The 11,551-nt window shown below is 40.2% G+C and overlaps 1 long non-coding RNA gene across 1 annotated transcript in view; it reads left to right on the top strand.

Annotated features, from left to right (window-relative positions):
- Positions 1 to 2,999: 2,999 nt before the first annotated feature.
- The window catches only part of LOC117277500 (uncharacterized), a 170,248-nt gene continuing 161,696 nt past the window's right edge, over positions 3,000 to 11,551 (top strand). The window contains exon 1 of the long non-coding RNA XR_011411901.1: positions 3,000 to 3,068. This is a non-coding gene — a long non-coding RNA (uncharacterized lncRNA). The remainder of the gene's footprint in view (positions 3,069 to 11,551) is intronic.

Below are 11,551 nucleotides of genomic sequence, written 5' to 3'. Positions count from 1 at the left end.
CTATAACCCAGGTGGGTACTGCAATATCGATGAACATCCGTAAGTCAAAACATAACGCGCCTTCTGAAATGCGCACCCTTCTCAGGGATCCTCGGGCAGTTATAACATTCCTCTAAATATCTGAAACTGACCATTATGTCCAAAATTCATGATCTTTCTTTCAAGAATGAACTGCCACCTTATGTGTGTGAATCTAAATCCTGCACACCACACCACATATACCATGTGAAAGGCATACGAATCTCATTATCAACTCGGAGTCACCGGCAAATTACATACCCTGTTAGTTAGAAACCTTTCTCTCGCTTCCTTCCAGGAGGAAATCACAATATACAACATGTTTCCCATACCAGTAGAAAATATCCTATTCAAACCGTCAAGAACACTTTGAAATCCAACTGCACATAAGTAAGCTATTAGAACTATATTCCTCTAACTCGACCAAACCACGTAGGTCACCAAAACCCAAGAATATTGCCACCAAAATATCTGTAGAGTCTCTCCACATTATAATTACCCTTATAAATACCACAACCGAAACACCCACTATGAAAATACCTTATTTGATTTCGTTCACCTTCCTGATACTGAAATATAAAATCCTTAATGATATACAAAAATGGCACAAGACTCGACACCATCCAACTTAAATCTTATATTTTAGCCATAAACAAATCCGCCAAAAATTCTCAATTGTTACATATTAATCTTGAATCCATTGGAACTTTCTCGAGAGTCACCCCTCTTTGTTCAAATCCATATTACACCGCCCAAATGGGCCAAAAGACACGTTCCCCATTAGCACAACAACACTCAAAGGAGTAACTCAACTTTAATACCACCTATCAGATTCATACTCCGTGCGCACTACATCATTCACAAATAATAACTCACTCATCCCACGATTTTTATATACTCATAAAGCGCAATATAACCTGTATCTAGATCAGTCAAGTCAACTTTCTCAACCAGATTCAAATTCAAATCTCAATATATCTGCCCTACTGGTAGAAAAGAAGATTCTCCACACAACATTATAGAGATCACACCTCTGTAGTTTATTCCGCAGGTGATAACCCGCATGTTTAGCCTCAAACTGGCATCTTTCTATACCCTTTTTACTCCCACAACTCCTACGTAATCACTTAACCTTCATGAGTTTGAACTCATCAACAAGACACGGAAATTCAATTTGTTCCACAATTACACCACATAAAAGATTCTTCAACACATTCATAACTCGAGACTCTATGTCAAATCGAGACAGAAATCAAATACCCAATAGGCCCTTTTTACATCCCTTAACCATCTGAATACATCCCGCGGTCATAATAAAATCATCATATGGTCATCCATTCATTCATCAAGCTACAAATTCCACTCATAGGGACACTACCACCGGACATATGAGTCCAATTGTACAAGTTCATACAACTAAAACTACCGATCCTAAGATGCGGTCTAATTCTGGCCTCAAGTCCTCCAGACCGGCCCATCACCAAAACACAAAATACATATTTCGAACCTCGTTCATGAAATAACAAGCTGTGATGCACAACTGATACCGAGCGCTCATGTGCGCATACGAATGCGTGGAAGGATTTCAAAGAGTTATGTTTCAAGCTAAATAAATTTCGCACGATAGAATACAAGAAAGTAAAATTTTCCTAAGGGTTCGGCAGCCTCTTAAGGATAAGTACAGACGTCTTCGTACCGATCCGCAAGACTTTACTAAACCTGCTCATGACTCGTAAGACCTATGCTACCTAGAGCTCTGATACCAACTTGTCACGACCCAAAATCTCATTTATCATGATGGCACCTATCTCAATACTAGGCAAGCCAAAAATCCCAATAAACCACCATTTCTTTTAAATTTGAAAACAAAATAATTAATTCAGCGGAAGAAATCTCAAAATTACAAATAGTGCAAAAGGTTCTGACATCTGGTTGATAAGTATGATCTTGAGAAGGTTTAATTAATGCCTAATCATCACAATCGTGGTAGGTTCACGAGGTGGATGTAGATTTGAAGATAGTTGGTGGTATTAGAGACTATGTAGTTCGTATGGGATTTCTATTTAGCGAAGGGTACATACTAGCAGCCAAGGCACTGGAGGAAGCGAGTTTAACTGTCACGAGGATGACATGCGCCAAATAAATGGCTTGAGGTGTCTTATGACCGATGTCGTACCAGCGATGAAGGTTAGTATTGTGGATCATCAGAATGTGTCCTATGGCTTTGCGCCAAGTGAGGGGAGTCAACTATCAACAATTAGATTGCGGGGTCACGTGTTATATCAATTTTAGCCTGAGATGTATTTATGTGGTATTGAAAGGTTCTCCGAAACTTGTATATGATTAAGAGTTAAGATTTCTATGGGATAATGATGGGACTTGTAGTATTCCCTCTTCCTTAATAATTCTACATTTAAGTACCACGGGGTCACAGAAACAATTTCAGAATACTCGGGGTGCTACAGTAAGTTCTTTTAATGCACCACCGGCATGGAGTTCCTATAATGGTTGTTCCAGTTATATGGCAGAGACACAGCATAAGCAGCCGAACCCGTAAAGGGGTTGTTATCAGTGTGATTGTACTAGGAAATGCATGAGAGAATGTCCCAGACTTGGAGAGACGGATTTCATCAGAATACTTAGGCTACAAGCTTTATTCCAGTTAATACTCCATGTGCACAACCAGTTATGGGTGTAGGACAGAGGGGTAGAGGGCGTCCAAGAGGGGGAGGCCCGGCCCGTTGATATAATTGCTATGACTTGGTTGAGGCAAATACACCAGATGGTGTCGTACATACACGATTTAATTTTTAATTGACTTCTTTGACGCCGCGATCCAACTTGACAAAAGCATCTTGCTGGTAGTTGTTACTGTGTTTTCAGTAAGCAGATTAAACATTAACATGAAAATTTTAAACTCTAATATGTGTCTCATGTATTAGCGCCTTTTTAATCTTTTTTTAACCAATTTTCTCACTTACAGGTCAGACAGAGAACTTCTAGGCCCCAACTATCAATACCTTACAAAAGTTGTTTTTGTTTTTGCAGAGGTCAGTTTTAAATCAAACTATTAGATGCTAGATTGAGTTGTTCATTTTTGATATATATAAAGATTTTGCAACTGTGATTCTTTTACTTATTATTTGTAAGCAAAGTACTAAAACCTTATGAAATTTGAAGAATTACATTTGTCTGTATTTTTGTTTGTGCCTTTGTTTTCAAAGTCTCAATTCAACTAACAGGTCTCTAGCTGACAATATCTGATAAAACATAAGGTAAGAGTTAATTTATTAAAGTAGAGTAAAAACAAGTCCAATTATGTAGCAATAACACTGTTCCAGGATCTAAAGTTAAATAACATCCTCATGTTTCTTTCCCCTTTGCTTTTAATTTTGTATAGATAGTTGATTGATATGTGGATATGACTGTCTCATTATATTGTTGAATGTAACCTTTTATGTATATGTAAACAGTTGGTAATTAACTGTTACTTCGTCTGTAGGTTCTATGTTCTGAAAAGGAACTTGCTACAGAAGGAACTGCAAATCGCATGATTAATGTATTGAGACATCCTAAGCAAACACTACAACCAGCCACTATGGAATCAACATGGTCATATCTTTTGCCTCAACAGGAGATGGAATTGAAATCCATTCTATCAGCTGAAGAAGATGCTATCTTTTAACCAATTCTATCCTGAAACTTTTTGTTAGATCATAACATTTTGATGGTCAATATTCCTCCTATGTAATTTTCCTCATGATTCGTATTTTGTGTCCTTTGGTAGGTTATTCCAGCTTGGTCGAGTTGCCTGCCTATAAAAACTGACTTGAGAAGCCAAACTTGATCATAAAAAGTTGTGTACTGGATTGGTTTGGTCTAGTATTTATCCTCATTTACTGTTTCAAGTCTTGATTCTGTTACTTTAGTATTGGTTATCAAAGATGCTTACAAGCGTATAGCATTCCTAGTAATTGAACTAATCTAATTATTTATTTGGTTTTGCTAGTCCATTGGTTGGCACACTTGCTTTTTGCAATTGATTTTCATTACTTCATTCCGTTGTTGTAAACCCAAAAAAGAGAACATCACAAATGTGGATTCCACATCAAAATAAGCTACATTTCGTGCTTATGAAAAGAGACATGACCAGAAAGCAGTGACAAGAGGTCAGCTGATTGACTGAGCACATTGAACATTAACAATGGTGTTAGCCATCTAGACGTCAGTGATGTGGGGAAGTGGGATGGACTTTTTTGCTGTCGGCGAGAAGGAATATCGTGTTTGCCTCATAATCATGGAGGAGTTCGTTATTCCTGCTTTTGTTGTACCATTCAGATCTTCATTCTTATGGGTACTTGGTGAGATTTAGCATATGCGTATTTGCGTAAGTGTTAGTGAGGTCAATAAATGTAAGAGATAGTTAAATGTTTTTGATTCATTTGGGGATTTCTTGATTGAGGCAATGTGACAACACTACAATATTGAGCTCTACTTGGAAAATCTGATCTTGAAGGCTTGCACTAGTGGTGAACACCCTCCACTTCCAACCAAGAGGTTGTGAATTCGAGTCACCCTAAGAGCAAGGTGGAGAGTTCTTAGAGGGAGGGAACCGAGGGTCTATTGCAAACAGCCTCTCTATCCCAGGGTAGGAATAAGGTCTGCATACACACTACCCTCCCCAGACCCCACTAGTGAGATTATACTGGGTTGTTGTTATTGTTTGAAGGCTTGCACCATATTTTCCTTCTTTTTGTTTTTCAAGTAATTAATCCATTAGCTTCTGTTAGTTTTGGGGATCACAATCACACAATCAAGTATAATTGAATGCCAAATGTACTCAGTAAAATAACATAGGCACCAAATTTGAAATAAGACAACAAATCAAGAACGGAAATAATGCTATTTTTTCCATTTAAATGATTAGCAATAGGCATAATATAATAATGAGGAAAAACTAGAAGTAAAATGGTCAATTTGCTGTCCAAATCACACCTTGAAGGTATACTAAAGGAAAAGACACAAAAGACATCAAACACGCCTAATATGAATTAAGGTAGAGAGAGTATGCCTGATCCAATCTCATTCGCACCATCTTCTCCCATATATATGCTGCAGCTTTTGTTCATGTGATAGGAGTAATCTGAAATCTTCATATCCTGCTGTTATCCTCTATTTATCTCCAACTTCCACCAAGCTTTCAAAATAACGCCCACACACTGACAAATATGGTGCAAACTCTTGTTCGTCAGGCACATGAAATAGTCTATTACTTTTGTGACCAAATCATAAGTGTAGATTTGCTTCAGCATAAACGTATGTACCACAATGTAACGACTCGACCAGTCGTTTTGAGTATTATAAACCCGTTTCCCAATTTACTTCTCAATTTATACTTTACAGTCATTTTATGACTTATCGGATTAGTTGGTTAGGGTCCGGAAGGAATTTGGAGTAAAACAAGACACTTAGTCTCATAATTGAAAATTTAAGTTTGAAAAATTGACCGGATGTGGACTTATATGTAAACGACCTCAGATTTGAATTTTGATGATTCCAATAGCTACGTATGGTGAATTTGGACTTAGGAACGTGTCCGGAAAATTATTTGGAGGTCCGTAGTAGAATTAGGCTTAAAATGGCGAAAGTCAAATTTTTGGGAAGTTTGACGGAGGAGTTGACTTTTTGATATCGGGGTCGAAATCCGATTCTGAAAATTTTAATATGTCAGTTATGTCATTTATGACTTGTGTGCAAAATTTGAGGCCAATCGGACGAGATTTGATAGGTTTCGACGTTGTTTGTGGAAACTTGGAATTTCAAAGTTCATTAGGCTTGAGTTGGGGTATGATTCGTGGTTTTAGCATTGTTTGAGGTGATTTGAGGGTTCGAATAAGTTTGCATGATATTTTAGGACTTGTTGGTATATTTGGTTAAGGTCTCGAGAGGCTCGGGCGTATTTCGGATGGTATTAAGATTATTTTCCTTCACTTTTGCACTGCTGATAGCTGCTGATTTCTGGTGTTTCAAACCTTCTTCGTGATCGCGTAGGCTTAGTTGGGCAGTGGAGTTTTGTTCTATGCGATCACGTGGGGATTGATCGCGTAGGGTTAACTGGGGAGCTGTTGAGTTTTGTTCTACGTGATCGCATGAAGAGGGATGCGATCGCGTAGCTCTAGGATTTCGTGACTCGCGAACGCGTGTAGAGAGTTGCGATCGCGTAGAGCTGGAAGCTTGTGCTTCGCGATTGCATGAATGTGTCTGTGATCGCGTAGGTCCGTGAAGTTGTGCATCGCTATCTCATGGAAGAGTTCGCGATCGCGTAGAGTTAATTTGGGCAGTGGAAAAATTATTCTTCGCGATCGCGTGTGAATGTTCGCGATTGCGTAGAGCAAATGTCTGGGCAAAGAGTTTAAGCTCTGAAAATGGGACTTCGTCCCATTATCTATTTTTGACGAATTGGAGCTCAGGAATATGCGATTTTCGGGAGTTTTTCATGGAATACAATGGGGTAAGTGTTCTTAACTCAATATTGGTTAAATAACCCGAATCCATGGTTGTTATTAACATTTAATTGGTGAATTAAGTTGGAATATTGTGAAAACCCTCTTGGTTTAATTTGGATATTTGAGTGTCGAGTTGATGCCGGATTTGAGTAAAATTTATATGGTTGGACTCGTGGTTGAATGAGAGTTCATATTTTATAACTTTTGTCGGGTTCCAAGACGTGGGCCCCACGAGCGATGTTCGAGCTAAATTTTGGATTTTTATGGAAAATTAGCATTTTCTTATGAAATTAATTCCAGTAAATTTTATTGACTAAATCAGATTATTTGTTACTAGATTCGAGGCGTTTGGAGGCCAATTCACGAGGAAAAGACATCGCAGAATAAGAATTTCATGGTTTGAGATAAGTAACAGTTATAAATCTGGTCCTGAGGGTATGAAACCCCGAATTTTGGTATCATGTGATTACTTTGGAGGTGACGCACATGCTAGGTGACGAGCGTGTGGACGTGCACTGGGGGGATTGTGACTTGGTTCATCTCTTGGAAACTGTAAAGTTGAATAACTTGTTGTTAGTTATGTGCTCTCTATATGTTGTGGAAAATTGACTGTAAGTCATGCTAGAAATCATGTTTAGGCTATATGTTGGTACTAATGGGACCCACAAAGGTCGTGTACATATTGAATTATCTGCTTAATTGTTGTTTTATACTCAGTCACAGTTTACTTGATTATTTTATCCCAGTGTCTATTGTTCATTATTAATGCATCATATCATTGTTGTTTGGGCTGATTTCATGATTGTTGAGATCCCGAGAGATTGGAGATATTTATGACTGAGCGAGGCCGAGGGCCTGATTGTGAGATATTATACTATAGCACGTGAGTTATCCGTGCAGTACGTGAGTTGCCCGTGCAGATCTAGATATTATACAATAACACGTGAGTTGCCCAATCCAGCAAGTGAGTTGTTCGTGCGTATCCAGATATTGATACTATATCACGCGAGTTGTCCATGCGGATTATAGCACTTGGGTTGTAGGATCTCCCCCGGAGTCTGTACACCCCCCAGTGAGCGCGGGTACCCATTGAGTGTGAGTGCTGAGGGCTGGAAGCCCAGTGAGTCATTTTTGTCCTGAGAGGCTGTAGTTGCTTTTTATTGTGGTTGCACTTAGTTGCTATCTGTCATTGTTGTGAAATTTTTTGAAAGATTTTATATCCGGAATATATGAACTTGAACTGTATAGAATTGATTTGACTTAAACTGCTCGATTTTAAAGCATGTCTATTCTTAGTTGGAATTACTGAAAGTGAACTATAATTGTGTAGCTCGTCACTATCTTCAATTCCTTATTTATTATTGTTAGTTGCTGAGCTGGTTGTACTCATACTACACCCTGCAATTAGTGTGCAAATCCATGTGTTCGCGGAGATAGCAGTTGTTGATCCTTTCGCGCAGTTGCTTTTTTGGAGATTCTGAGGTAGCTGCCGTGTTTCGCATACCTTGTCTCTCCTTCCTTATCTCCTTATTTGTTGTATTTTGTCTCAGACTATTATGGTTCGTATTTTCCAGACTTATATTCATAATAGATGCTCATGTACTTATGAATATCTAATATATTCATAATAGATATTCGTATCAGTATTTGTGGGATTTTGTATTGTATTTAAATATTGTGTTTTTTTTCAAACTTAAATGAAATCGGGTGTTATTGATGTTATCGGCTTGCCTAGTATTGAGATAGAAGCCTTCACGACATGTCAGATTTTGGGTCATGACAAGTTGGTATCAGAGCTAGGTTGACATAGGTCTTACGAGTCATAAGCAGGTTTAGTAGAGTCTTGTGGATTGGTACAGAGACGTTTGTACTTATCTTCGAGAGGCTGCAGAACCTTTAGGAAAACTTCACTTTCTTGTATTCTGTCATTCGAATTTGTTAATTCCGGAAACTAAATCTCTGTTATTCTATTATTTCACAGATGGTGAGGACACGTACTACCGGATCAGACGGTCAGCCACCAGTGCCACCAGTTAGGGCAGCGAGAGGCCAGGGCCATGGTAGAGGCCGAGGCCGAGGTAGACGTAGAGGTGTAGCTTGTACCACAGTTGGACCAGCACCTGTGGTACCACCAGTTGCTCCAGCTCAGGAGCAAATTCTAGATATAGCTGAGCCGACATGACCAGTTCAGGCACTAGTTGTGCCCATTGAGATTCGAGGCCTTCAGGATACTTTGGCCCAAATATTGACAATTTGTACTCGTCTTGCTCAGGTGGTTTCGGATTAGGCCGCACCTGTCACTTCTCGGGCCGGTGGAGGTACTCATACCTCTGTTGCCCATACTCCATACCAGGTAGTGCAGGGAATTCATATACCGGGGGCACTACAGCCTAGCCGGTTACAGCTACTCATGCCCCGGTAGTTCCTATTATGGCAGATGATGAGCAGAGGAGACTTGAGAGATTTGAGAGGCTTCGACCTCCACCATTTAACGGGACTGAGTCAGAAGATGTACATGGTTTTCTGGATTGGTGTCAACGGATGCTTCGGACAACGGGTATTCTGGAGAGCAGTGGGGTCTCGTTCATAATTTTTTAGATTTCTTGGATTGCCTTCAGATGGTGAGAGGCTTATGAGAGGCGCATGTCGGTTGGTGCAGTACCACTTACATGGCAGGAGTTCTCTGTTCTCTTTCTGGAGAAGTATGTGCCGCAGTCTCGCAGAGAGAAGTTGTGCAGACAATTTGAGCAATTACGTCAAGATGATATGTCTGTGACACAATATGAGATGAGGTTTTTTGAGTTGGCTTGTCACACAGTCTGGTTGGTTCCCACTGATAGGGAGAGGATTAGGAGGTTCACTGATGGCCTCACCTTTTAGCTACGATAACTCATGACTAGAGAGAGGGTGTCTGGTGCTACTTTCGATGAGGTGGTCGACATTGCTCGTTAGATTGAGATGGTTTGCAGCCAAGAGCGGGTTGAGAGGGAGGCTAAGAGACCTCATGGTTCAGGTGATTTCAGCGGTGTTCCTTAAAGGGGTCAGGCTTACCACGGTAGGGGTCGTTCTTACAGACACGGTCAGACGGGTCGTCCAGCTCATCGTGGTGCATCAGCTAGCCGCATTTCTTATCTTTCTCACTCAGGACACTCTTCATTCAGTGCGCTACCAGTGTAGAGCTCTCATCATGCCTCGTCTGCTCGGGCTTATATAGTTAATTCCTCGGTTTATCAGGAGCATCAGTTCCGTTAGAGGAAGGGGTTGATTCGAGTGCGGAAAATTTGGTCATTATTAAAGAGATTGTCCTAAGCTGTTGAGTGGAGCTCCACAATAGAGTTCGCAACTGTTGGCACCAGTACCAGCAGTTCCACCACCTGCCCAGTCAGCTCGGGGTGGGGGTCAGGCAGCTAGGGGTCACCCAAGAGGGGGAGGCTGATCAAGTGGCGGTGAGGCCCGATTCTATGCTTTTCCTGCCAGGTTAGATGTTGTTGCTTCAGATGCAGTGATCACGAGTATTGTTTAAGTGTGCCATAGGGAGGCTTCTATATTATTTGACCCTTGTTCCACGTATTCGTATGTATCATCATATTTTTCTCGTTATATGGATATGCCCTGGAGTCCTTAGTTTCGCCTATTTGTGTATCTATATCGGTGGGCGATATTATTACTGTAAACTGTGTGTATCGGTCGTGTGTGATAACCATTGGGAAACTAGAGACCGGATTTGATCTCTGATTAGTTGGTATAATTGATTTCAATGTAATCTTGAGTATGAATTGGTTGTCTCCATGTCATGGTATTATGGATTGTCACGCAAACATCGTGACATTGATAATGCCGGGGTTGCTAAAGGTCGAATGGAGAGGTTCTCTAGACTTTGTTCCTAGCATGGTAATTTCTTATTTGAAGGCTCAACGTATGGTTGGAAAGGGATGTTTGTCATATTTGGCCTTTGTAAGAGATGTTGATGCAAATACTCCTATTATTGATTCAGTACCGGTCGTGCGAGACTTTCCGGATGTATTTCCTGCAGACCTGTCGGGTATGCCACCCGACAGGGATATTGATTTAGGTATTGACTTGGTGCATGGCACTCAGCCCATTTCTATTCCTCCGTATCGTTTGGCACCAGCTGAGTTAAAAGAATTGAAAGAGCAACTCCAGGAACTCCTTGAAAAGGGGTTTATTAGGCTTAATGTGTCACCTTGGGGTGCACCGGTTTTGTTTGTAAAACAAAAAGATGGTACTATACGGATGTGCATCGATTATAGGCAGTTGAACAAAGTTATAGTCAAGAATAAATATCCCTTTCCACGTATTGATGACTTATTTGACCAGCTACAGGGAGCGAGGGTGTTCCCTGAAATTGATTTGAGATCTGGGTATCACCAGTTTAAAATCCGGGATTCGGATATTCTAAAGACGACATTCAGAACTCGTTATGGCCACTATGAATTTCTTGTGATGTATTTTGGGCTAACCAATGCCCCGGCAACATTTATGAATTTGATGAATAGTGTATTCCAGCCATATCTTGATTTATTTGTCGTAGTATTTATTGATGATATCCTGGTGTACTCACGTAGCCAGGAATAACATGCATAACACTTGGGTATTGTATTACAGAGATTAATAGAGGACAAACTTTATGCCAAATTCTCTAAGTGTGAGTTCTGGATTAATTCAGTGGCATTCTTGGGACATATAGTGTCTAGTGAAGGAATTAAGGTGTATCCGAAGAAAATAGAGGAAGTTTAGAGTTGGCCCAGGCCATCTTCAGTTACTGAGATTCAGAGTTTTCTCGGCTTAGCCGGTTATTATCATTTCTTCGTGGAGGGTTTCTCGTCTATTGCATCGCCTATAACTAAATTAACCCAGAAAGGTGCTCCGTTTAGGTAGTCAGATGAGTGTGAAGAGAGCTTTCAAAAGCTCAAAACAAATTTGACTACAACTCTAGTATTGGTGTTGCCTACAGGTTTAGAATCTTATATTGTGTATTGTGATGCGTCGTGTATTGGTCTTAGAGT

This window comes from Nicotiana tomentosiformis, chromosome 11 (assembly GCF_000390325.3).
Source record: "Nicotiana tomentosiformis chromosome 11, ASM39032v3, whole genome shotgun sequence".
In the NCBI taxonomy this organism is placed as follows: Eukaryota; Viridiplantae; Streptophyta; class Magnoliopsida; order Solanales; family Solanaceae; genus Nicotiana; species Nicotiana tomentosiformis.
Note: the sequence above shows the minus strand (reverse complement) of the source record. Positions and strands in the feature narration are given on the sequence as shown.